This window comes from Arvicola amphibius, chromosome 5 (genome assembly GCF_903992535.2).
Source record: "Arvicola amphibius chromosome 5, mArvAmp1.2, whole genome shotgun sequence".
Classification (NCBI taxonomy): Eukaryota; Metazoa; Chordata; class Mammalia; order Rodentia; family Cricetidae; genus Arvicola; species Arvicola amphibius.
This window is the reverse complement of record NC_052051.1, coordinates 99,111,758-99,133,343: the sequence shown is the minus strand read 5'-3', so window position 1 is coordinate 99,133,343 and position 21,586 is coordinate 99,111,758. Positions and strand designations below refer to the sequence as shown.

At 43.6% G+C, this 21,586-nt stretch overlaps 1 protein-coding gene and 1 pseudogene across 2 annotated transcripts in view; both read left to right on the top strand.

Moving 5' to 3' along the window:
• Window positions 1–21,586, top strand: part of Garem1 (GRB2 associated regulator of MAPK1 subtype 1) — a 175,085-nt gene that overhangs the window by 10,830 nt on the left and 142,669 nt on the right. The window lies entirely within an intron of this gene.
• LOC119814712 lies at window positions 10,749–10,984 on the top strand (annotated as a pseudogene).

Here is a 21,586-nt window from a genome sequence, read left to right as displayed (position 1 = left end):
TGTGTGGGCCAGCTGGGTGAGCCAGAACATGGTTCCAGCGTGTTCCAGCCATGAGTGTAAGCACTGGTACTGCAGGATGAATGATAGCATCTCACAGGGAACTTCAAGACGTGGGGACGAGCAGATGCAAGAGCTTGAATGTCATTGTCTTCTGGTGAACATCTGTGCAAATGCTGTCTGTGAAAAAGGGAGTCAGAAAAGCCTGGCTCAGGTCTCTCAGCCAGTGATTGACAGAAAATAAAATATTGTCTCAGTCTGCCAACTTTGCACTGAAGGGCTTTACGAGCAGCTGTATTTATCAGCGTGGAGAGGTGACAGTTCTGAAAGAGAATCTTATTGCCAGAGGAAAAGCCTCAAATTTACTACATCGCGGATGAGGAAGCTCATCCCAGCTTTCTGTGTCTCTCCTTTTGTTCTCCCTTCCGTCCTCACCCTTTGGTCTTCTTAGACTCAGCTGGAAGAGAGTAATCTGAGTAGCTTATGTACAATTTAGTACTCTGATATCAAAGGAGTTTCAGGCTAAGCAGAGCCTAGAGAGTAGTGCGGAAGGCTATGCGTGCACTAAGCACTGACCTTCGCCTAGCTTCATTCATCCTTTACAGCAAGCTTTCCTACCCTTGAAACCTTGCCTGCCCATTTGTCTTAGTTATTGTCTTATTGCTGTGAAGAGACACCATGATCAAGGCAGCTCATATAAAAGAAAACATTTAATTGGGGATTTGCTCTCAGTTTCAGAGAGTTAGTCCGTTATGATCATGGTAGGGAGCATGGTAGAGTAGCAGGCAGGCATGGTGTTGGAGAAGTAGCTGAGAACTACATCCTGATCTACAAGCGGAGCGAGACTTTGAGCTTGGCATAGGCTTTTAAAAGCCCACCCCCAGGGACACACCTTCTTCAACAAGGCCACACCTCCTAATTCTTCTAATCCTTTCAAATAGTGCCACTCATTGGTGACTAAACCTTCAAATATATGTATGGGACCATTCTTATTCAAACCAGCAGATTGTAATCTACTTAAAAACAATGCAATGTGTGTTCTTCATACTTGCTCTGCGTTCCCCTGTGTCACATTCACCCAGACATGTGCGCTATTCTGTCACTGTTTAATAAAAGTTGAGTACTAGGATTAAAAGTGTGCACCACCACACCGGCTTCATTCTCTTTGACTGGAAATCCCGGTAATTAGCTCTCCAAACCTCCTTGTCATTGATTTCACTGTTTTCCCGAATCTTCTAGCACCACCTCTCATATCATTGTCTTCCCAAGTGTTATGATGTCACAATCAAGCAGCAAACTTTGGGGTGGGGGAGAAAAGAATGGGTCTCACATCAGATTCAAAGCCCAGATGATAGAGTGGGTTTGATTTAATGAGGGCTGATAAGATGAAGTCCGAGAAGTCTCGCACAGTTCTTGCTCTGTCACATTCACGTGTGGGAATACTACTTCCCCAAGGCTGTGTCAGCCCTAGTGTCAGATGTTCTTACCAGCTTAGTGGATGTAGGTGAAATAAGGTGTTATTGTTACATACATACATAAATTTCTCCTCTGTGAATCAACGTGTGTGTGTGTGTGTGGGGGGGTGTGGGTGCATACATACCATGGTTGTGCATATGGAGGGCAGAGGACACTTGTAGGAATCTGTTCTCTCGCTTTTTTGTGAGGGTCCTGGGGAATGGACTCAGATCATCAAGCTTGGCAGCAAGGGCCTTCAACCACTAAGTCCCTTCACCGCCCTTCTGGACAGAGTTTGTATTCTCTGGGGACATTTTTATTTACACTTATTGCATCTACTGACCATGTATCATTCCATTTAGCAGATTTTAACTTTTACACAGATAGACATCTTTAATCCTGATTAAGAAAATCCACCCAAAAACATAGATTGTGTGGGTAGTCTTTTAGATGGCTTAGGAAGATTTGAAATTTTCAAGTATGTCTTCAGTCCATCTGGAATTAATTTTTGCATATGATGTAAGATTTCTATTTTCTTACAGGCTGCTGTTATGTGAGTCTAGTTATTAAAAAATCTGTTTACCCACTGATATGAACTATCTTTGTTGAATTTATTTTGCTTTTTAACAGTAGGAAAACACACTTGAGCCGCACCTGCTTTCAGAGATTACCATGGGCTGTGTTCCAAAAACATAAAAGGTTAATGAGATCTGAAAACAATCTCTTTATTCCCTAAAGAGAAGTCATAGAAGACCTGTCTCTCTAGTATTGACGAATTCTTCTCATCCAGTGGCCATGGGAGATCCAATATTTGTTTGTGCAAAGAAAAATTAAATTCCTTTTGAAGCAGGGCTGCCCTGGTGAGGTCTGGAAGCGATAGGAACTTGTTAAACGCCGTCTGGAAGCAGAGTCCAGATGCTTTGGCAGTAGGCTTTCCCTAGGGACGAGTTTGTTTTACATTGATTCTCTACTAAGCTGCTCTGTGTGTGTGTGTGTGTGTGTGTGTGTGTGAGTGTGTGTACGTACGTGTGTGTGTAAGAGGAAGGGATGTGGGAAGAATCTATTTAAGAGGAGGTTTACAAGTCATACTTTTAGATTCTATAATCAAGTGTGTAGTTTTCTTATTTTTGGCACAAACAAGGGCACACTGTTCTCAATGTGTATGCATCTACTTCCCTCAGACTCCCCAGTGATCTACTTCTTCCGTTTTGAAAGACTTAAATTTCTCTTACATTTTATCTCTCCCAAAATAATTGTTAGCATTGTCTTCCTAATTCCTTTAAATCACTCTTGCAGAATTAAACCTTTTTAGAAGAGCAATGTGGGCCTCATACCTCAGGTTCGAAATTCATAGTGTCTGCATAAATAATGAAAGGGAACTCAGAATATTCTCTGAAACTTTGTTTATTGCATGTGTCTTGTGTAAAATTTCAGCAGAGCCACGACTCTGAATTTCCTGAGGAAATGTATAAAGCTGGAATAGTGTGTGCTTAAATATTTCATTCCATTCTAGATTTGTATTCTCGGCTGTGGACAGAGATCCAAGCTTCCCATCTATCGTAGGTTGCACAAGGACTAGTATTGATGTCCCACTTGGTAGATCGAAATCCAGGTGAATGACTCTGTCTCAGGCTCGTTGAGATCATATGATGTGTATACACGTGCACACACTTCATTCTTCACACTGCAGTCTTCTAGCAGGTTCTGGGCAAGGAAAACATTTCAGCTCCAGAACCTCTTCCTTCCTGCCAGAGCGCTAAGGATTTAGAGACCTTTAATACTTTTCCTTGTATATATGTTCCTTGTATGTGGGTGGTCCTGGGTTACATAAGTCATGTTCATACAAACGTACATACATTCTAGAGTTTTTCTAAGACCCTGATTTTTTCCACACTCAATTCTCAAAGGCATCTAGTAGCTGAGATTTTATGTGTATTGGCCTAATGGAAAGAAATTGGATAGATGAAGACAATGTAGTGTTGAAATTTTGCAGGTGGATCATTGATATTTGTCTAAACTATTTCATTGAAAGCTATTTACATTTTTAAGTGTGTTGTGGGAGAATATTCCAAAACAGATACTAATATATTCATTGATTCTAAAATGCATGTTTTAATTAGAATGTGCTTTATAATTAATGGTGTGCCATAGTTGAATCAGTGGTGTTTGTCCTGTCTTAGTTGTTGTAAAATGATGATTATCCTACATTACAGATGTTGACATCCCAGATGGCATGAATTATGGCCATTCTATAGACTGTCTTTCAGACAAGTCATGCAGTATTGAGAGCAAACACGTGAAACAAGGTGTGAATGCCCCAGTAAAGGGCAGGATATAATCCAAGCTGAAGTCAAGGAGCAATCCCCCAGGGGCCCTCTTAAAGGCTTAGTCCTCATCATGGTGCTGTAAGGAGATCATGGGAACTTTGAGAAGTAGGCATTAATGAAGATACTTCTGGTCACTGTGCTGTGCCATTGAGTGGAGTAGAGGGACCTCGTCTCCTCTGCCTCCTTTTTGCTTCCTGGCTACAAAGTCATGATTTTATGCCATGATGTGCTGCAGCTGCCTGGCCATGGGCCCCAGAGTAACAGAGGAACCGACAGAGTAGACCCTCCAAAGTTGTAAACAAATATAGATTTTTCTTATAGGCTCTTTTCTTATTTTTTTTTTATGCTGTTTGGTTTTATAAGAGAGTTTCCCAGCAAAGCTCTGGCTGTCCTGGAACTCACTCTGTAGGCCAGGCTGGCTTCAAACTCAGAGATTCTCCTGCTTCTGCCTCCCCAGTGCTGGAATTAAAGGCATGCACCACCAGCACCTGGCGTAAATTAATTATTTCAAGTAAGTATCTTTATAGGAACAGAAAGATAACTAAGAGGAAAACTGTTAGGACACGTGTGTGTGCGCGCGCGTGCGTGCGTGCACATGTGTGTAGTACATCTGTGTGTGGAGGTCAGAGACAGCTCTTGGGAGCTGATTTTCTCATGCTAACTTATGGGATCCAGGTATCAAACTCAAGTGCTCAGGCCTGTGCACAATACCCCTCCCCTCAGAACTGTCTCACCACCCCAAGGCCTCCTTTTGTGGTCTAGTATATGATACACACAAGCAGACTAACAAAGTAGTGCGTTAAATGGTGCTCACCCCATCCTGAGTGACATGGCTATGTCTGATCCCTTTTTATGTTACATTACTTAGATAAAGCCTTTGCAGATGTATTTGACAATCCTGAAGTGAAGGTACCACCTGATTGGAATGTAAAACCGTAGGAAGCATCCTTCTAAGAGGAGGGAGGAGAGCTTAGAGAGACTTGGAATGGAGTAGCAGTGGGACTATGGAGACAGAAAGAAGCTGGAGAGAAGGTTATAGAAGTCAAGATTTACTTGGTACCATTAGAAGTGAGATGAGGCAGAAAACAGGAGTAGAAACTTCATAGGAGTGTGGTCCTGCTCAGTAATTAATTCTGGGTTTGGCTCCCAGAATAGGGAAGGAATATATATCTGTTGTTTTAGACTACCCAGTTCATATTAATTTACTATAGCACTCACAGGAAACTGCTGGGCCTACATGTACACACAAGCATATGGACACGCACAAGTTTTGCTGACCTATAGTTAAGTAAAATGCTAGCATTTTAAAAATAGAAGTTATAAATATAGACTTTACCCTAACATCCATCAATAGGATGTGTGAGTGGGAGTATGGTATGTGGTTTACACAATGCTATTCATTTACAAACTATAGCTCATGAGCCCTGCTATCTGATACACATAGTACCAAGAGCTAGGAGCACAGAGATAAATAAATGTTGACCCGATCTTCCAGAGGCTCTCAGGCCCACTGGGTAGGTAGATTCCTAGACAGTTAAATGTTAACTTGTGATAGGCAGAGATGGAGCCTCATCTCAGAGGTCAGTTAATTTTGCCCGGGACTCTTGAACAGCTTTCTCAGAAAGCGTCGTTTGACCAGTGAGCTAGTCAGTGAAGTATGAATAGAATTTTGCCCTGTTTAGAACAAGCATAATTGTATTTCTGACAGAGGTTCAGAACAGCCAAAACGCAGGCATCTGAGAGAGGAAATGAGGCCCTAAATACAAACTGGAAAGAGACTTGGAAGAGCTCTTATGTACTGAAGTTTGCCTGTCACCTGTGGCTGCACAGGTAGCCCTTAGTCCTGGGCTCCCTTCCAAAGCACATGTGACAGTGGCTATGTTGGAGTCCCTAACTGTGATGATTTCTTTGCCAAAACTGCAAATAATACAGTGATCCATATGGTAAAGACTAGGGAAGCCACACAGGTCGGAAACAAGTTCCCAAACGGAGCTAAAAACCATTAAAGGGCCATAGTGTAGCAGGTATCTAGATTAATTTTTTTATAAGGATCGTTTGCATTATTTTGGAAGATCATTTGGAACAGTAAAAGGTCAGGCATAAGAAAGAATATAATCTTCAAAAATATTTCTCAAAAAATCAAATATTCTTTCAGAATCAAATTAGGCTTATATGGCCAAGAAAGAAAGCATCTGTTAGCCCAAGCCTGGTGTGGAGAAGTGTGCAGGAGGATGACACCAACTTGTAGCTGAGTCCCGCAGCATAGCTGATTGGCTGTGTGAGAGGAGAAGTGGGAGCTCTAGCTAGGCCTGAGGTTACTGGCTTCGGTGCCAGTACTGTATCAAAGGTGACCACTCCCCAAAAAGCAGGTGGCTGCTGTTAGTGACAGACAGCTCCAAAATCGCACTTTTCAAACAGAAAAGATCAGGCTGTGGATCCAAGTGTGGAAAAGTAAAGCATGTGGTAGCTTGTGCCACCCCCAGGTCAGTCCCTGGCATTCACATAATTGAATACACATTAAAGGTTACAGTAGCACAAATTTATGTATGCCTCACAAATTGACAGCTCCACAGCCTCCTCCCACTGTGGGTCCCAGGTTTGGAGTTCCCAGAAGTGTGTGTCCACATTGTTGAAGCAGGAGAATAGTAGGCATGTCTCACTTGGGTCCCGTAAAGCCTCTGCATGGAAGTGATGTACCTCAGGTTGCTGTTACATGCCATTGTTAGCGAACTGGCCACACACACTTAGCGTTCAAGAGCCATGCCATTTGCTTGTGTCAAGAATGACTCCAGTGTCGGTTATGGTGGGAGATATGGGAAGACAGCATGATTATCTGCAGGCATGCAGGAGTATTTTAGGGAAGTTGTGTTTCAAAGTTGGGGAGTTTGCATCTTGAGAGTCCAGGGCAAGAGAAACAGAAACAGGAGCTTGAATGCAGTGGTCATAAATCAAGTGAACGTAATAACAGGTGAGAATAGAGCCAGTTCAGAGGTGGGGAAAGACCAGGGTTGATAAGCTTGTGGAGACAGATGTTGTGACCCTGAAACCCTGTATGCTTTGTAGCAGCTGGTATAACTTTTTACATTTTATCTAGTGGTTGCCATAGGGTTGAATGAATCACTTAAACAGAATGTGGCTTTTGTAGACTCCCAAATTGCTGACTGGTGTTCGGTGATTTAAAGGGTGTCTTTAGATTTTGCAGGAAGCTCTCCACAGTTTTTCAGCCCAGCAGGAGAGATGATACCTTGCAAAGGGTATCTACTGTCAGTTGGAACGGAAGAAGGCTAGTTATATGTCGATTGATACCAAGATCACTGAGTACTCAGAAAATTTGAATGCCTTCATTTTCTTTCCTGTCTGCCTCAGACAGCGAGATAGGCTTATCCTTGCTGTAATGATGTTCTTTTTATAGCTTCAATTACTGGCAAAGGGAGGTAGTTAATAGCAGTTTTCCCCACAGACTGGGGTTCAGACATAAGACTTGCATTTCCTATTCTCCATTCTCTCAAAAGGTTCTTACACATTTGCCTGCTGACCTCCATAGGGGGTCTACACTAGAGTACTCACTTTTGAAACGTTTTGTGTGTACACATGTAATTAATTACTTTCACTAAGTCAATTCTCCTTTCTTCAAAATTGTATATTTATTAGAAAAATGAAGAAATAGCCTGGCCCTGCTGCACGCTCCCAGTCTTTTTTCCTGAGACAAGTTCTCATGTATCGTGTAGCCCAAGCTAGCCCAAAACTCACTCACTATGTCCGGGATGACTGCAGGCTCCTTATGCTGTTTAATGTGATGTCAGGGATTCAATTCGGGGCTTCCTACATGTTAGACAAGCACTCTACCAGCTGAGCCGCATCCCAAGCCCTTCATTATCTTTTAATGGAAAGTTGGAGGCATTGTGATAGCAGTAATGATGGTAAAATGACAATTCCAGCCTTCACAGTTGGAGCAATCAATGTTTCATTAACTTTCTACTTTCTGATAGCACTGTGAGTGACTGAAAGAAGTTTAAGTAGGAAGCTAGCTTTTACTTTTTGTGCATATAGGTGATATATATGCATATATCATATATATGCATTGTATGTGTAACACACTATATGCATCATATATGTGTATCACACACACACACACACACACACACACACACACACACACCCCAAGATAGAATAATTATACATCCATTAAAAAAGGGACATTCAACAAAGGATTCACATGAACACAAAACAAGAAAATAGGTGTTAAATTCTATTACATTGAACTTTATAGTTACCACACTGATCTTTCAAGAAGGCAAACTGGAAGCAGAATTATAGAAAGTACAAAATTAGCTTCAGTCCAGTCTTTAGAATAGATCAACATGCCTTGCCAGTGAGGAAGGAATAATACCACCTGCTTTGTTAACCATTTATCTTCATTACATGTAATTAAAGCTTAATCTCAGTATTGCTATTTTCCTACAATTAATTGTGATTCATCATGAATGGGATATGTACAAACAGTTCACCTTTGATACTTGCTGGCAAGTGTATCAGCTTGCTCCAGCTTGGAAAGAGAAGAGCGGGAGGATGAGGCCAGGTTCCTAACATTGCCCTGCCAACGTGTAACCTCACGTGCTTATTTATAGAGCTGTTGGCTAACTAGATGCTAATTTCTGTTCTCAGAATTGGCCCATCATGGCCCACAGAAATCCTGATACTGACACTGAGATGTTAATTGAGTGCTAATTAATGTGTTTACATTATTAAAAAACTACCACTAGCTTGAGAACACAAGCTTTTACCTTCTTGACAGGCGCACAGAAAACTGTGATACACAACAGTTGTGTGCTCTCCAAGTGGGCTAAGGCACTGGTGTTCACACCTGTGTAATAATTAGAGTTCACATTTATCCAGGACTAATTACGGCGCTGGCAATTGTTCAGTTATATACGTGATCTCGGTTGCTTGGAATAGCCCTGACATAGGACGGATTTGCGGGTCATGGAGCTGGGAAGTGCAGTCAGTGGCTGGAGCCTTGAGAATGCAAACAGTTCCAGCCTGCCTCTCCTAGTCCTCACACTGGCCAGCATTCCTCCCTGTTTGTGTTGCACTTTGCAAAATGAGATAGTTTGTTGTTGATTGTTTTTATGAGAAACTGAACCTTTCTAGGCAAAAGTACTGAAAATAAGTCTGCCTCAGTAACCAGTGGGAAGCACCGCGAGAGTTCCGTAAAACCCTTTTCAGAGGACGACACTGAGGACCCCAGTGTTTGGAATATTTGTGTCCTCCCACCCGTGCTTCCCAACAGTGGGGCTAAATGGTAGCATCTAAGGACAAGATAATAAAGAAGTGGGAGGTGGCCCATAACAATACTAATAATTTTCAGTTTTTGTTCTTGGCTTTTAAAACACACATTCCCAAATGGTCCGTGTGTTTGCGTGCATTTGTATTGCCTACGCAGATATCCGTAAGTACAGGGATAGCCGTCACTTACCATGAGATGTGACTTGAAGGAATGCTTGCCTTCTTTCCAGTGAGCCCTTCCCTCTGGTCTCTTGTATCATAGCTCATGCCTGTAGTCAGGGGGGCAGTGTGCTTTATGCAACAGGAGGCAGGAGCAACCGCTGTGGAAACCAAGCAGAGACAAGCTGCAGGGGTGACAAGAACACTGATGTGTCATGAACAGGCGCGTGATCACACTTAGCTTCCAGTTCCAATAATCAATAGACTCCTGCTGTCCAAAACACAGCAGGATCGGACCAGTTTTGCGTTGTTATGACATTAGTGGTGATTCTTGCCCAACTATTTCATGGTGTAGGGAAGTAGGTGGACATCCAAACTCTTCATATAATGTCCATAGATAGACTTACACTCCTGTCTGAGGCCAGAGTGTTCTGAGGGACGTGGATAACACCTCATGATGGGGCAAACCTCCACACAGTGCATGTTACTGAGAATGGAAAGGCTTACCTCATGCATCTTTACGTTCTTGTTTTACACTTAAGTCTTTAGTTTATGAGATAGCATTCGCGGAATAGTGACATTATTGTTGTATGTGTGCTGGGTGGTGGTGTTAGCAGTGCCTTGTGTCAGGACTGCTACAGCAAGCTTCTCAGAATTGGAAATGTTCACACCAGTTCACACCAATCTGACCTCACTTCGCTTAAGTACGCTCCTACCAAGTAGCAGTGAGTTTGTCCTAAGCCTGAGGTCGGCACCTGGGCGCCCCAGGCTCACACTGGCCTGCAGCGGTCTAAGGAGCGGCGTTTTTTTTTTGTTTTTTTTTTTCTAGAAGACTGTGCACTCGTGTACATACTTTCTCAGTTGCTTTTGCACTACTATCACAGACGTGAATAGAAATTGCATAGTCTAGTGACAGAGTCCACCAAGCCTAAAATCTTTACCATCTGCTCATTTGAAAGAACAAATTGACCAACCCTCATCTTAAACCACTTGTTCTTAGCTACTTAACTTTAGTGTTCATTTGTATGGATGGTGGTTACATGTCTGCAGATATTGCAAGACTGACAGGCTTGTATATGAGTCTCATGCTTGCTCATTTAACAGATGATAGGTATGGAACAAAAGAGATCCTAAAATCGGCCCATTTAGGAATACAGTGTGACAATCCCTTATTATCTATGTGTGAAATGGCATAATTTCACAGGCCAGGCTTTTACATACCCTCTCATGAGATACCTAGATGAGACAAACTAAATTCTTTAATAAAATACCACAGAGCATAGAGCCAAAGAGCTAGAGTCATCTCATTTGACAAAGCAAATCATGCAATTCTTCAGGTTTTCTGTGTCTTCATTAATGTGGCTGAGAACTGTGGAAATCAGTGGAAAGCATGTTCACAGTGGAGAAGGCAGGTGGGAGGAACAAAGAAATATAAAGCCCCACCTACAAGAAATGTTGAAATTTGAGTTGGAGTGCTGAAGCCACAGTCTGTAGGTCCTGGAGAATAGAGTTGAGAGCAAGGCCATGGCTAACCACCTGAAGTCCATTGCCAGGACTGTTGTGGTTCCAGAGAGGAATGTGGAGGGTGCATACAGGACCCTGAACATAGTCCTCATAAAGCGATGGCGCTTCTATGAGAAGCCCTGCCGCCGCCAGCGGGAGAGCTGTGAAACATGCCGTGGGATCTACCACATGGAAATGGCTCCAAAGATTAACTTCGTGATGCGAAAGAACCGGCAGACCCATGGCAGGGCTGCTAAGGCCTGTGGATAGAAGGCCCACGCTAGCTCTGTGTCTTATCCAACCCCAATCTCTGTTAACGTTCTCTACAGTAAACTCAATCTCTCTCCCATGCACACAGGAAATGTTGACATTTACTGTTGGAGTTACATCATTCTCACAGCTGTTGCAGATTTAGAAGATTGAATCTGTAGCCGTTGTGAAAGGTAGTGCTTCAGCATTTTTCTGTGCCATAAAACAAATAGGTTAAGCTTTATAGATGCCATTGGTCCATTGGTGAAAGAGAAAATTGATAGGCTGCCGCTCCCGCATTGAGGGGTGTGTAGCTCGGTGGTGGACACTCCATTTGAGGGTATGCTTAAGACCATTGGGCTTATTTTATAGCAAGGGTGGGGGAGGAGAGGGGAGGGAGGAGAGAGGGAGGGAAGGAGGAGGACCAGGGAAGGGAGAGGAAGGATATTTTGCAATTCAAAGGCTTATTTTTCAGTAAAATCAAGGAAATTTGCATATAATCTGAGGTGAAGGATAGTATACCATAGGGTTAAGGATTACACATTCTATGAGTGGCTTTATTAATAGGTTTTTAAATATGCAAAAGAAAAGTTCAAAACTCGAGAATTTTGTTGAATTCTGATGTGATATTTATTAAAGTTATCTGTATTAAATTCCAACCTGAAAGAAACTCTGAAATTTGGTAACAGATATTCTCATTTAGCGTCTTTGGCGAAAGCCACTTCCTAGTGAACGTAAATCAGGTGGTGGTGGTTGCACTGTGGATGTTTGTCTAGGAACAGCAAAGCTGCCTGTCATTGTGTTCTTTGTGTGGACAGTGCAGCCAGGGCTATTGACAGCTGTAAGTGACAGTTGAGCCCTGAGAAGACGAGGACAGTAAACAGCCTGTAACAAGCCGGTGCTGCTCACTCCGGACAGCGCATGGGAACACTCAGCAGGGCTAGACGGCTGTGTCTGCACTACACACACAGTTTCATCATCTCAGTGGCTTGGGAATTTAATCCCTGCTTTTATACCTCGAATCCCCAGAGGAATTGCAGGAGGTTGGGGAGTAGTGTCTGTGGGCTCAACGATCATCAGCTTAGGAAGCCTCATACAAGCCATGTTCTGACTCCACGGTGACAGCAACGTGGGAAGCAGGAAACTGAAGCCTTGTGCTTCCGTTTTCCCATTTCTGTTTGCTCGAGAGGTTGTTATTTTGAACCATTCAGGTGTGATGTGAATTCCAACCCTCATTCTCTCTGGTCACTGTGTGTGAACCTGGAAAGTCTAGAAATTTCTCTAAGCTTCCCTCCTTCCCTGGAAGTCTCAGCATCCCGCTTTGTCCAGGATTATCCCAGGATTATCGTCTGGTGCCCGTGGGATTGTGTATGGTCCCCATTCCCACTCAGAGCACTCTCGTAGGGCTAGAGAGTTGACTTAGCAGGTAAAACGCTGAAGTCTGGATCCCTAGAACCTATGTGAAAGCCAGAGAAGTTGTCAGCACATGTAATTCCAACACTCTGGAGGCAGGGACAAGGGTTCCTGGGCAAGATGGCTGCCTAACTTCCCAGAATCAACGGTGAGCTCCAGGTTCACCAAGAGCCCCTGCCTCAGTATAGTAGAGAACAGCTGAGGAAGACATCTGACGTCGAAGTCATGTGTACACAACACACACAGGCACACATATGCATATGCCTCTGTACAAACACATGTGAACATACATACTAAACAGACACATGCAAGAGCTAGTGTCCTAGAACTGGCAACCCATGGGCATTTTGTTGGCTGGAGATAGTACCTCCCTCCTCCTCAGGTTGCAGTGATGAAATTAAATAGCATAAAAATTAGCAACGCAACTATGCTTACATTTCCTGGTGTTCATGGCTCTGCTACTGAAATAATGTGACTGTAATTTTATTCTATTATTACCTCATTGAACATTTTTGATAGCTGAATTTAAGTTAATACCAAATGACCTGGTTCTGGGATTATTATAGATACTAATTAAATGTTTGTGATTTAAGTATTCAAACTTTTTAGACTGTGGACATAATTTGCCACTGACAGTAAGATGATTCAGCTTAGAATCCTGCAAAACAAGTGAATTTTACACACACAGTTTTGGCAGTTTAATCTAGAAGTCTAACTGTCAGCCATACGTCTTGGCCTCATCATCTTTTACTAGATTTCTGACCTATGTTCAAAGGCAAGAAATTACTAATTCATGAATTCTATATTACCATATGCCATGATTTTGACAAGACTTTCCAGTGCATTTCCTTCTCTCGGGCTGTCTCTTTTCTGCTGACACAGTGAACGTGCTCTGGAGGAACACACACCTCTGTCCGTGCAGCTGGTGGTGCTGCATGTTGCCAGTGCACCGCTGTACTCATAGGTTACTGATGTGCTGTGTGATTAACAGAAGAGTGTCTCTTCTGGTCATGAAGGAGACTGAGAGGTCTGCTGGTCTGCTGGCCTCTGTGTGTGTATGATCCTGGTTGACAGCTATAGACCTTTGATTCATTCCACGTTCACCCATTAACTGCACATTTCCCCATCTGCCTCCAAGAGCCTTTTAAAATGAGCTGTACTTCTCCCAGTGAGGAATCCCAGAGCTCGGTGGTGAGTTATGGAGACGTGAAGGATGGAGTGGGAAGCAGTGAGCTTGAGATTTGGTGGTGGCAATCCAGGTAGAATGTCTCAAGGGGGCTGTTACTCTCTCTTCTACCTATGCTCTTCCATAGGACCCATTCTGGTGTCTCAGACTAGCAATAGCTCCTGACAGATCCAGGCATGGAATGAGGAGGAAGTGTTGGCAGTGTTGAGAGCCTTGAAAGACATTCAGGAGTTAGCCAGCTCAAGAGAGCCTGCTGGGTTTCTGTTTTTTTTTTTTTTTTTTTTAATATTTTTCTTTCTCAAATACCTCTTTGTCATGTGTAACCTTCTCTTAATCTTTGAAAACGAAGTCTGTCGGTTCCCCAAGAACATATGCGTTCAGTTTTTGAAAACAGCTGATCTAGGAACAGGGAAATGAAGCTTCTTCCCCCATGCTGGGTTATGTGTCTGGGCAGGTTGGAAAGGTTGGAATGGGACCTGGTACTGCTGGGGACGGTGTGGTTCAGTGGGCATCACTGTGCTCACTTCTGTTCTAACTTGATTTTTTTGATGATTGCCCTCACAGAGTGGCTATCCAACCCGGAATGGAGGTTAAATTTCTGTCAGTTCCCAAGTGTGCATGAGGATTGTTGCTGGGTTTTGCCATATGGCGTGACTGCAGAAAGACCTCTAGAATCAGAAAAGGCCTTGTATGCCAGCACGCCAGCCAAGTAGATGACACCTAGAAACCTAGGCTAGAGTTCCACTGGCTGAATCAAACACATTGACCAGTAGATGGACTTTGGGTTGTTTCTGGTTGGAGCTGTCATCTACACTGCTGATTGAGTATTTGTATGCAAGTTATTGTCTGAACATCTGTTTTCGTTTCTTTTGGATTCACATTTAGGAGTTGCTGAGTCATATGGCAGCTCTCTGATGAGTCATTTGAAGAACTGGCAGAATGTTTTCCACAAAGTCTGCACTGTTTTACATTCCTGCCAGTGATGTACAATAATTCCAATTTCTACATTTTGCGTATTTGTCTCTTGGTTGTTGGAGCCATCTCAACAGGTGTGCTGTGTCTCACAGTGGCTTCCATGCATATTTCTCTTAATTCTCCAAGGGTGTTGAAAACCTTTAGTACCCATTAATGTTTGCTTCTCTTCTTTGGAGCAATGCTTCGCTGATTTGTGTGTTTGCTTTTAAATTGGACTCCTATTTATGCAGAATTGTTAAGGATTCTGGGTGTGATCTGAGTATAAGGCCTTTGTCAGTTAAATGTTATGCAAGTGTTTCTTCCCACCGAATGGGCTATCTTTTCATTTTTTTTGATGATACCTTTAGAAGCACAAATGTCACTAAGTCTTAAATATTGCCCAAATTGAACATACCTAATTTTTGCGTTGTTAACACTTTGGGTGTCAAATATGAGAAAGTGCTGATAATCCAAGGGCATGGGCTTGCTCATGGGCTTTTCCTTTTAGAGTTTAGAGTTGTAGTGCATTTAAAACTTTACCCAGCCGGGCGGTGGTGGCGCACGCCTTTAATCCCAGCACTCAGGAGGCAGAGGCAGGCGGATCTCTGTGAGTTCGAGACCAGCCTGGTCTACAAGAGCTAGTTCCAGGACAGGCTCCAAAGCCACAGAGAAACCCTGTCTCGAAAAACCAAAAAAAAAAAAAAAAACTTTACCCAATGAGTTAATTTTCATATAAATTTTTATTTAATGCTGAATTGTCTGCATTGTCCAATTGTATTATCTCTTAATTATTTCTGGTGTTTTAGTCCCCTGAAACTAGATGAAAAGTTTGAAGGAAAACCTTTCACATGCCTGTCTTGTTCACTGGAGGGCAGAGGACCCTCTTTGACATCATAGCTATTCAGTTCAATTTTTAAGCTCTATCGTGAGCCGAAGAATACATATTTTCTCTTCTGCAGTAGCAAGTGCAGCATGCTTCTAAACGCTCTTGCTCTATTAACCTGAACAGTTGGTCTCTGTTCTAGAACAATCTCTTCCTTTTCTAAGGACACTTGTTTGGGACCTTTCATTGAAAGCATCTCTCTTCCCATCAGCTTCTTGTCTAACAATGAACAAAGCCACCGGGCAGAGGGCTAAAGCTGAGGACATGCAGGTGACCTGGAAACCCCAGTGCTGTCTTCTCTGTCAAGGCTGGAAATGAACATCCTTTCTGAAGCTGAGTTTCCGTAGCTTCCCAGCCTGTTCTCCAGCGATTTGACAAGCAGACTTTTAAGAAAGTAACCTAAGGGCTTTTCTTATTCTTTGCTATGCTTAGTTCAACATTCAGTGTGCCACTCTGGGTACACAGCACAAGTTTCTTTTATGGATGTCAGGGTCAGTTCAAGTGTGCTCTGTGTCTCAGAAGAGTTCCTTCCTGGCTGAACTCCTGCCAAGTTTGAAGTCTTCCATTGAAGTCACGTGCAGGTTCCTGTTGGTGCCTTATATTCTTTGGACATACCTTGCCTTTCAGGTATTTGAAATTTGTTTTGGCCTAAACAATAGAGTTGTATACTTTGTAGCACTAAATACAGAAATTGAGAATTATTTGCTACATATGTATTCAGAGTGCTATAAAGGACAATAGACATTACACGACCATAAATCTATATAGTTTACTTAGCAGTGTTAAAAAAACAACATTTTCAATGTAAGTTTTATTTTTACAAGGTCAGTAATAGTATTTGTAACACAGTTCGATAATTTGGTCTTGGCAAAGTTGCTCTCAGCACTTCAGAGAGACTTCGGCCAAAAGACAAGACATTTTTCACCTTGGATGTGACGGAAGCAGCTTTCACAGCAGGGCTTACATTCTGGGGCTAGCTGTGAACCGCTTCAAGTGCTTGCTGGTGACCTTCCCAGGGACTCCATCAGCTGCACCAGGGACAGGAAGTTTGCTATATTTTGGAATGCAAGCAGAAATATCAGCACATTGTTTCTGCAGATGACTTTACCAGTACTCTTCTCTCTGTGAAGGACGGAGGGGGTGGGCTGTGTGGGGGGAGATTGCTGAGTGGGTTGGCTTGTGTCCGAAGAAGGGGCCCTTTTATACCGGGCACTGAGGACCGAAGCAAAGTGGGAATAAAACCAGAGCAGGCTGGCTTTTGTTTCTGGACACAAGGGAAGGCTTCTGTGTGTTTGAAAGCTGTTGTGTCTGGGTGAGCAGACATTCAGCAGAGAGCACAGCCAGGGAGGAAGCTCCAGCCAGAGCAAGAGGCCATGAGCAGCTTGACTGGGCTGCTGCGTTGTCTTTGCCAAACGCTATCTTCCCCACTGTCGGCTGCGAGGACTGCCTCCTATTTCTTGAGTACCGTCCATCAAGCAAGGTGCTTTCTTAGGTAGACTTGGGATTATCTTCCTTTCGCTAAGGTGATTGTTGGATTTAACTGACAATCCACACATAACCCAGATTCTCTAGAGAATGGCAGAAAAACAATTTGAAACCACAGTAGATGCTGTTTTCTACATCTTTCTATGCATATTCTCCAGGCCCCTCTCTTGAGAATCTCTCAGAAGTCTGAATTAGTTACTGGAACACCACCATACCTGGACGAGTAACCTAATGGAGTCAGGGTATCACAGAACCCAGTATGACTATTAGCGTATAAACACCCTGTTTAGTTCATGGGAGATGAGCCCTCGTGGCAGGGAAGGTATGGTGGCTGGAACGGACCAATCTGTGATGCCAAACAGGAAAAAGACAGAACCAGAATTAGAACTATGCTATGGCCCTTAAGGCTTATTGCTAATGGCCAGCAGCTGCCTACTAGGTCTGTGTTCTGAGGTTCCATTCCACAAGTTTCCTAAACAGTGCCTCCAGCTAGGCACCAAGGGCTCAGAGACCTGGGAGCAATGCACACTGAAACCATTATAAGGTCTTTTTGTCTTTGAAAGAAAACACATGAACTGTGTCGCCTTGCTGGGTTCTATGTTTTAGAGATACACACTGCTGGTTTTCAGGTGATGTTCTGAATTTATTTTATTATTTTTTATTAAGTCTTATTAAGAAAGCACTAACGGCCGGGCAGTGAGGGCGCATACCTTTACTCCCAGCACTCGGGAGGCAGAGGCAGGTGGATCTCTTCAAGGCCAGCCTGGTCTACAAAGCACTAATGGTAAGAAATTTTATATGTATGTACCCTAACAGCGTGCCTCTCACCTAAAATTCTACTCTATGCTAGTCTCTACGAGTTGTTTCACACAAATGTTTGGACCCATGCCAATAAGAATTTGTATTAAAATAAGGTGTCTCTAAGTATTGCTCTTCTGCTCAGCTGTAGATGCTAATGATTCCCCACACCATAGGGACCTCCCTGCCATCGAGAGCACTGCTGATAAAGCATTTCTTAGGAATGGTGATGTTGCCTCCACAACTTTCTTCCCAGCTACTGATATCCCTCAGAGTGGGCATCGTATCCAACAAAGACACATACAGCTGCCATCTGGCCAGCAGTGATTATAACATGCATTCCAACTTGAGAGATTCACTCCAGAATCAAAACTTCATAATGTACTATTAAGAGAAGAAATGAAATCCAAATCCCAGGTTCCTTAACGTCACTTTTAATAGGGCTCGCCGGTATGCTTCTGGAACGTGTGCGTGTACTCATCATTGGTGATGATAATGGCGTACAGTGTGATCATCACAGTGTTAAGCAGAGCTTTTGGTTAAGGCTCTCTTGAGAACTCGAACTAGGGAACATCAACAGCTGTAGGAGCTGACGTCACGATACTGTGATGGAGAGAGATGCCCGAAGCTCTTAGAGCCGTGCAGAAGCCATGTGAGAAGTAAGGTACTCAACTTCTCAGTACTTCAAAAGGTAAACATGGTAGTTTTCACCTCGGGGATGCTTACATTTCATAGATGATAACTATAGAGCCTTTAAGCTTAACTATAGAGCCTTTAAGCTGCTGCTTCATATGCTGGTAAGTGCTCAACCAGTTAGTAAACAAATAATGACTGGTCGCATCAAGAAGTAGAGAAAAAAGTGTAAGTGGAGGAGGTTGGCCAGCAGAGAGGGAGCCCAGATGGAAGCTGAGGAAGAGGCCCTCTGCTCCAGGGACCACATTCAGATTAGCAGTGTTCTACTCTAAGGCTTCTTTGCCTACTGGAGGAGGCGAACCACAGGGAATCCACATCCACATATCTCGGTCCTGGTAGGGAGTCTTTGTAGGAGAGTGGTCTCAGGTTGCCATCCTCCTGGAGGAGGAAGCTGCAGTTGCTGGTTTTTGTACACATTGCCAACATTCTCACGGTGACCAGAGGACGACTGCGCCACTTCCAAGCCTGTCCCTTTCGCTTTGCCATTCTCATGGGTCTGAGGCATTAGGTCCTTGACATGGCTGTACCCATGTCAACAATATACATTCTCTCAGGACTTAACCCACGTTTTGCACATTTATTAAGGGCTTTCTCTGCTCCCCACAGGGAATTTTCTAAGCTATAGTCTCCTTCCCTACTGGAGCAGTCCAACCATGAAATCCCATGGGAGCATGAAGAATAGAAAGGCAGAACTTATATTTGTTTATCTAGAACGTTCTCCATATATTCTGTCCGTGTGCCTGGTATTGGAGCCTGATGGTACCTGATGGTTGATAGCAACCACAGGACGGTAGTTGGCAATGGGGTGCTAAGGCTCCACCACCCAGTTTTGCCCCTCTTTAGCTCTGCCAATCACCACCCTCTACTGCTTTATATGTGAACAATAACCTCCCTTTTAAAAAGTAGCGTTTTCGCCGGGCGGTGGTGGCGCACACCTTTAATCCCAGCACTCGGGAGGCAGAGACAGGTGAATCTCTGAGTTCGAGGCCAGCCTGGTCTACAAGAGCTAGTTCCAGGACAGGCTCTAGAAACTACAGGGAAACCCTGTCTCGAAAAAACAAACAAAAAAAAAAAAAAAAGTAGCGTTTTCCCTTGGCTCCTCTGTTCCTTTTGTAGATGAAGTATTTTATCTGCTTCCTCAATATCTTTTGGTCAAGAATGGACTCAGAGCAAGGGCAAATCTACAGATTGTATACCCATTGACCCATCCCTGTTGGAGATATTTTATAGGATGAAGAGAAACTTCCAGCAATTACGTTATCAGAAGTCAGTTGACCCCATAATAATGAGACGTTTCTCCCTGTACCACTGCCCGTTTGGGGCTTATCTCAGTGCCAGTTGCATGTTTACCTGATGCCAGCCATGCCTCAAAACCACTCTTCTGATTCTTATGCAATTCTTGATTTTTGTGGGTAGTTTGTTTTCTTCATGTATTCACCTGGGAAAGAACTTTCTTCTCTAATTCTTCTTGTTAAATAGCAGAAGTGGTAATGATAAGGCCAAAAATGGGCTTTAGAGTTTCCAGGGGCTGGCAAGCTTTTCACATTCTCAAGTTTGGTGGCTATCATGTTGATGGGGAGCTAGAGAGAGGCTCTTACGTCATCATACCTAGTGGTGTTTACTTGTGGACATAGGGTGAGGCAGAAGTTTAGGCCCAGCTTCTCTTTCCATCCTCAGACGTCCAGCCAAGTCTTGCAGCTTTGTCTAGAGGAAATGGCCTCTCCAGATGGACCACCTCAAGAGGACTAGTCCCTGTAAATGTGGATTGGTGATCACTGATACCTTGAAAGCAATCTTTGAGGATAGTATAAATCTCACTTTGCAGATAAACACAGAGTCAGCAGTAAGAAATTGTTCAAAGACAAAAGTACAAGGTAAATTCCCTCGTAAACTTGTAGCTAGCAGAAGTTCCTGGGTTTTGGTGCTGGGAGTGTAAGGGTGAACGTTTAGTACCTTTTCTCCTGGACACTTTTCCATCGCAGCCTTTGGAACGACCAGACAGCTGTCATTCCCTCTGACCCAATGCTCTTCTTCACAGCCTCTGGGGTTGGAAGCTAGCAGAGGGGAAGGGTCAGTATGATAGTGGTTCAGCTTCCTCCTAGGCAGAGGCACCTTGCAGAGGAAGCTCTCTGTCATCCCGGGAGCCAGGCAGGCTGCCAGGGTGCGTGAGAGTGAGACCTGTCCAAGGAAGCTCATGGACCAAAGCCGTAGTTGACAGGTATTCAAGACCACTGCGTGCTTATAACCTAATGACCTCAGGCCGGAGCAAATTGTCCGCCAGAGAGAGCCTACAGCCTTCATTCGGTCGTGTATGCCTTTTCTCATTACCTACACACCCACCCACCCACCCACGCGCCCACCTACCCACCCATGATCCATCTGTATGTCCATCTGTCTGTCTATCTTATGAGTAGAAATGGCAGCTGAAAAATTGCTAGGTTTGGGTTATTTTCAACTATTGGATGGATATCACTTGGTTCAATTTAATTCCCACCCCCCCTTTTGTCTTTTGGGATATTAATCTGTTTTGCTTTATTTTTTATTTACTTTTATGTTATGCGTCTGGATGTTTTACCTGCATATATATCTGTGTACCACATGTGTGACCTAATGACCATGGAGGACGGAAGACGGATCCCTCAGGCCTAGCGTTACCGATGGTTGTGAGCCATCTGTGTCTGTAGCTTGGTCTATTAAAGAAATCAATTTAGCTTTTCTGAGTGAAGCCAGAGCCATCAACATGGCTTCGGGGTAAACTTGGATTGCCACATTGAGGAGTGTGGAGGGCATAGAGGCCATGATGGAAGCATCTTCAGACTGTCCACTGCTGACTTTGCCATTGAAAGCCTTAAGAGGAGCCACGCAGAACGGAAGTCCCGCTCTGTATTGTAGCACTCCTCCATTTTCTTGTGTTTAATATCCCTTTCATGCATTGTCCTCGCAGTCAGAGGTGGAATCCGCCTTCTCCAGGACAGTCAGCTGGCAGCATGGTAGTGTTAAGTGTGATGCCTTCTTTGACGTCTTTAGTTCCTTATGCTCTTCCCCCACTTCTAGCCCCGAGAAAGCTGGATGCCATTAGCTTCACTGCTTAGCAAGTTGCAGGCCCCAGAACATGTGGGATAACCCCACCACTGCTGGTACTGTGGTTGCCTTGTTCCCTTTCCACTTGATTGGAGAACTAATTTCAGTCACCGTTTA